This window comes from Lipotes vexillifer, unplaced genomic scaffold (assembly GCF_000442215.2).
Source record: "Lipotes vexillifer unplaced genomic scaffold, Lipotes_vexillifer_v1.1 scaffold644, whole genome shotgun sequence".
Lineage (NCBI taxonomy): Eukaryota > Metazoa > Chordata > Mammalia > Artiodactyla > Lipotidae > Lipotes > Lipotes vexillifer.
The window spans coordinates 415,032-420,895 of NW_006783288.1; the positions used below are offsets into that span (position 1 = coordinate 415,032).

A 5,864-nucleotide genomic window follows, 5' to 3' on the forward strand; every position below is an offset into this window, starting at 1 on the left:
AGCGGCCCGAGGATCCTCCCTGCTCTATCCTGGGCGCCCACGGTCCCAAACCACCTCCGCACACTGCGTGGCCGCAGCAAGTCTCGAGACGCCCCGGGAGCGCCAAGGACCACGCGCGAGGAGGCGCTGTACCAAGTGGGCACGCCACCAGACACCACCCGGCTGGAGAACCCAGTGCACGCAGCCTCCCACAAGGCGGAGGTGCCAGTCCACCACAGGAATCCTGCCCTTTTTCTAGAAAAGCTCCCTCCCCCCACTTTCCCTCCAATACACTCACCTGCGTCTCGGCGCAGTTCTTCTCGCGCCACCCGCGGCCGTACCCCGGCACGTCCACGCCTGTGCACGCTGCCTGGCGCAACTGGCCCCGCTCGGCTCCCGCCGCCCCCAACCAGCTTGTGCCCACAAGAGGGGCGGTGCCACCTCCCGAGGCGACCAATTCCCTCGACTCCCGCCGCCAGGGGTCGAGCTCTAGGAACTTCCCGTGCACAACCTCCGCCGCCCCCACCAACGTTCCCGCCCTGAGCCCGGACGAGGGCTCCCGCCGAGCCGAGGCCGGACTCCGCAACACAGCGCCGCGGCGGCGCGCACCGCCCTCAGCCTCGGCGTCCGAAACAGACTCGCGGCCCGGCGAGGCGTGCCCGCCCCCGCCCCACCCCACCCCACCCCCCCACTTGCCTGCTGTGACTCAGAGCTGCAGCTACTACGGCTCACGCTGCCGACCGTCACACAGCCGCGGAGGATTCGCTCCGGGCGGGCTCCGCGGAGAGGCGGTAGTGGCGGCGGCAGCAGCGTCCCCAGGTCTGACAGTGGCGGGAAGGCGGCCTGGAACCCAGCGGAACCCCCGCCCCACCCGCGCCGCGCCAGCAAGCGGCCTCCTCACACGGCCCGCAGCTGCCTCAGTGACGCCCGGGCGCCGCGGTCCCGCCGTTTGTAGCGGGGCGGGGAGGAGGGGCTTGCTTGGAAGAGCGCCAGGAGGCGGGGCCGGCGGCGAGTTCGCGGCGCCGCTGCTACTGCTGCCGGCGCGTGCCCTGCCCGGCAGCCCCGAGGGTCGGTGCCTGGGGCCACACGCCCGACTGCGGACTCTTTGGCTCCTTCCCTCCCAGCTTCCGATTCCTGGCAGGCTCCTGGACCAGGTTCCCCTGGCAGCGCGGAGAGCGTCGCGCGCCCAGAGGCGTCAGATACCAGGTGCAAGTTTGCAAACCCCGAGGCTCCGGACGCTAACGGGCAGCCAGAGCGATTCGCGCGGGGGTACTTTGATATATGTGTATCAAATATATATACATACATATATTAACATATTGCAAGCAAAGCTCAAGGGCTTTTTCCCTACTTCACAGCTGAAGGGTCCGGTCCCTCCGCGAAAAACTAAAGGTTTGCCCCCGCTGCCCTTCTCTGCCTGTCTAGATGGAATTTGATGTTCAAATAAGCCCCGAGTACCTGTGTGGGGTGCTATACTCTGCTTCAAACACAAAGTAAGAAATCCTGCACTCGACTATATAAGCGCCTGTCGCTCGCCGCATCCTTCCAACGCCCCCCACCGAGGCCCCGAAACGGCCAACTCTTCACCGAGGGGGCGTCCCATCGCTGCCTTTCCTCGGCCCGCCCCCACGCCCAGTTCAATCGCTTTCCCCGGGAAAAACCTGTGCCGGTCCTCAGACCCAGACCGAAGACTGGGAGTCAAAACCGACCCCAAACCACGCGGCGGGAGCACGTTTTTACACCTGCTCATCCGCTTAATTACGAGAGCACCTGTCATGTTGGGTGTTTTTTGTGTGTTTGTTTTCTTTCAATGCAAAGTCTTCCGTTTTAACCCTTCCCCCTAAAAAACTACATTTAAAAATATCACCTGTCAAACCTACCTGTAATCGCACGAGGTAAGAGAGAACTGAGCAGTGGGCGGCTGAGTCGCCGCAAGAACGTGACCGAGGTTACAGCTTCAAGGGCATGATGCGGGTTTGATGCAGCAAGGTCCGCTAAGGGCGGCCAGCGCTCCCCGCCCCCCACGCGACGGGCGGGGCTGGGGGAGAAGCGGGGAAGGACTCCTCTAACCCAGGGCGGGAGGTAGAGGAGACAAAATTGCCCTCCTGGGCGATGTCAAATCAGACAGTAAAGTAGGGGGCTCAGCCATGATTGAAATGGAGACAGTCCATCCCTCAATTTGGGGGACCCGGACTGGGGACACCAGAAATAGCTAATTGATTCTGTATCAGCATTTCTATTGTCACCCCAATTACGATTTGCAATTAAATGACCTTAATTGACTTTGTACGGGTTCCTGGGGAAACGGCTCAAAGCGCCTGCGCCTCTTTGACCTCCCTCTAAACAGTTAATTATAATATTCCCATCCCAGGCAGGGGGGATTGCTAAGAATGCCTGTTTCCAAACGTTAGGCAAAAATGGGCCTACCAAATTTGCCAATCCAAGCCTAAAACTCTTATAATGCCTTATGATGCCCTACTTCCCGAAACTGACTTCTTGAAGTCATGGGAGACCTCTCTCTCAACAGAGTTCCCCAAGTCTTCCAAACCACTTCTAGTTGGCAAACACTGCGTTTTCGTGGAGAACTCCAGAACAAGTTAAGCTTTATAAAGTGGGGTTGCCAAGCACTTGGATAAAAGAGGGAAGGGGAACGCAGGAGTACCTGGTGTAAGACAGACTCAGCAATAACTAAGAGAAATAGTTATTCTCTTAATCCCCCAAAAGGTGATTTTTAAACACTCAACATTTTCTCTCCCTCTTTCTTTTTTTTTTTTTTTTTTTGACTTATTTTAGATTCTAACAAATCTTTCAGATGTCCCATTTAAGAAGCCATTTTACCAAGGAAATCTTATGGGCCCTAAACAGATTTCATACCCTTCTATCCCCCAAACACTCACACCTTTCCCCCTGACTTTTAGGAACTGATTTCCAGTTAGGAAAATAATTTCTTAGGTTACTATTGTCTGCTCTGTACCCCGCCCCCCCCCCCCCCTTAACCCTCATACCCTTCTATCCCCCAAACACTCACACCTTTCCCCCTGACTTTTAGGAACTGATTTCCAGTTAGGAAAATAATTTCTTAGGTTACTATTGTCTGCTCTGTACCCCGCCCCCCCCCCCATGTTAAGCCTACATTTTATAGGTTGCACTGTAGGCCTAAGAAATAAATCACCTCCATTTCCCTTACACTCTCAACATCCAGAGGATGGGTATAATAAATAGGGTGTATGGAAGGGCTGAAGGTTTAGAATCTTAACCAACAGGAATGTTTGTACATGAGCGGGGGAGGGGAAAGAACCTGTTCATTTCGGGGAGAAAGTACAGAGACATCCATCCTGGCCCAGCGGTGTTAAGAGTAAATTCTAAATGGTTAACAATTTCTCTCACTCTGGCCACAGTAAAGCCAGATCTGCAGCTGGTAATTACGAGAGAAAATACCCAGTCTCGACATCAGTTTCGCTAACCCGTACTTGCAAATGAAAAACAGAGAATGTATCCAACCTCCAATTTCCCACAGTTATACAGCTCTCATATTAATTCTTTACAGACGTGAAATAGGTGGGTACGTGGCAACGTGCTGGGCATAAATTAAGCAACAATGGCCACGCGAAGTCCTGTTCGCCGCTGAGATCCCGGGGTGGGCACTGCCACCTTGCTATCCCCAGCCCCCAGGACCCCGGAGATGGCAAAGTCGAGTCCGGAGAAGACCGGCCGCGCGTTGGCTTTTCGAACTGGGAGGGTGGGTGGGATAGAGAGCAGAGAGAAATTAAGCCAGCCGGCTTTGTACCTTTTCCCAATCCTCTCCTTCTCAAGCACCACACGGGCGCTCTCATGCACACACTCGCCCACACCCCCTCGTGCCAATAATTTAAACTTCTCTTAGGCAAGGGCACTGCCACCACCATTCCCTCCACCCTCCCCACCCCGCGAACATCCTCCCCCTTTCCCACCTCTACCCTGTGTTCTCTTTCGCAGTGGAAAACCAGCTGGTTTCTCCTAAACCCTGAGAAATCACAAAAGTTAAAATGAAGCAAGTGTCTGCCCAGCGTCTCATCCCCAACCATCTTTCTCCAGGCGTCAGTTTAACAATAGCTATTCGAGAAAAGGGGTGGGGGGGGAGGGCCGCAAGGGAGCGGGTGAGGGATGTGTAGCCGAGTTGGCTACTGAGTGGCTGCGAAGCCTTGTCGGCTGCGAAAGGGGTTCCCCCCTCGCCCAGAAGGCGAAGTGAGCCGCGTAGGACCAAGGACAGGGCTTGGAATCCACTTCCCAGCGCGCAGCACAGCGAGGCTCCCAGGCAGCCGCCCCTCCACAGACACAGCTCCAAGGATCTTATTTACGCTTTTCTGAACAAAGGGAATCTCATATCCGGTACAGGCTTAAGAATTCGGCCCTAAATTGGCTATCTTCTTTTGAAACACAACCATGATCATTGGCGGCCGTGAATTAGAGCCCGCACACCTCACAACGATGAGTTTTGACAGCTTCTACCCACCCCAACCCCAGCCCAGCCCCAGCCCTCAAGCGGCATGTACTTTTTTCAGTCAACTACAACTAGCTGCCTGGTGCAGCATCTAAATTCCATCTGGCAATCCCATCTCCCCAGCACATGTTATCTGGTTAATGCAATTAAGTCGGGGGTTTTCGCTGGTCTAATCTCCAAGTCCAGGCTTCTGATTCCCCTTAATGGTCCTAAAGCCTCTCCGGTCCTTCGGTTGCTTCGCGAAAGTAGAGGCATGCATACCCCCGCCCCCCACAAACCCAAGTTATCCCTCTCTTCCCACGAAATGAACTTCCAACCTCAATCCCGAAGCTCCCTCAATATCTAGACTCCCATTGTACCCCTGTTCTTCCCTGGCCACATTTACCACTTAAGTTTCTGCCATTGACATTTGTGAATATTCAGTACGTCAAGCATGCGTCCACGGTCTTTTAGTCTAGCTCTCTAGAATTAAAAAGCAGAGCAGTATCTTTGAAATAATACAAACATGTGCAATTAACTTCGTATTCTGTATTCTGCTCACTTACAGGTTTTCTGGGTTTGCCAGCGCATCGCTGCAACTAATGATTAAAGAAACCAAACCGAAACTTACCTTTCTCCCTTAAGGTTTTTGTGTATATGTGTTTTTAAAGTAACGGTGCAGTTCTCCCAATAAGGATGAGCAAGAGTCTGCTGGATAGTTCTCTTAAGACAGCACGAAACCTAAAACTGTGCTCGGCTTAAAAGAAGCAAATAAAAAGAAATGCTTTCGACCCCAAAGTCCAACGCTAAGAGAAATGGCGAAAAAAAAAATATATGAAAGGGGAGGGGAAACTTAAAAAAGAGAGTTTAAAAAGACGGAGACTACCCTCCTATTGCCGTTCAACTAAACAAAAAGGGGCAAGAAAAACAAACGAAGGAACAAAGAAAGAGACGAAAGAACGTTTTTTCAAAAAGACGATGTCTTTCTCCTTGTTGCTTTTTAGTAGGTCGCTACAGGAGTAAGCTGCTGCATCTCTAACTGAGAACAGAAACAAGGGGGGAGGACGTCTTAAAAGGGAGGTGGACTGGACCACAGATTTATAGCACCGTATCACCAACCCCTTCTCTGCCTCCGCACTGCCGTGTGTGCAGCTGCTCTGCCAGGCTCCTATCCCGGGCAGCACGCGCGGAAGTATACGCTGAGTCGTGCCACAACGCAACTTGCTCATCTCCCCAGGATCCTGATTGGTCCAGACGCTTCTATTGAGGCCGCCCAGGAGAGGCCGCGCGATATGATTGGTTACGTGCTTGTGTCACTCTCGAGAGCTCAATGGAGTCCCGTTTCAAGGTAAGTTGTGCGGAGAGGTACACGCTTAACACTGGTGGCGAAGGGAAATGCAAGAAGCAAAAAGAGATGGGGAGAGAG

General features: G+C 53.6%; 1 protein-coding gene across 3 annotated transcripts in view; it reads right to left on the reverse strand.

Moving 5' to 3' along the window:
* The window catches only part of ELAVL2 (ELAV like RNA binding protein 2), a 133,160-nt gene extending 127,826 nt beyond the window's left edge, over positions 1–5,334 (reverse strand). Inside the window, exon 1 of one of the 3 annotated variants that reach the window (XM_007455907.1) lies at positions 5,070–5,334. The gene's annotated coding sequence lies outside the window, so the exon portion shown is untranslated. Of the gene's footprint in view, positions 1–277; positions 525–675; positions 930–5,069 lie in introns of those variants that run through there. The other 2 variants (XM_007455909.1, XM_007455908.1) reach the window with 2 other exon arrangements.
* Between the last annotated feature and the right edge of the window lie 530 nt (positions 5,335–5,864).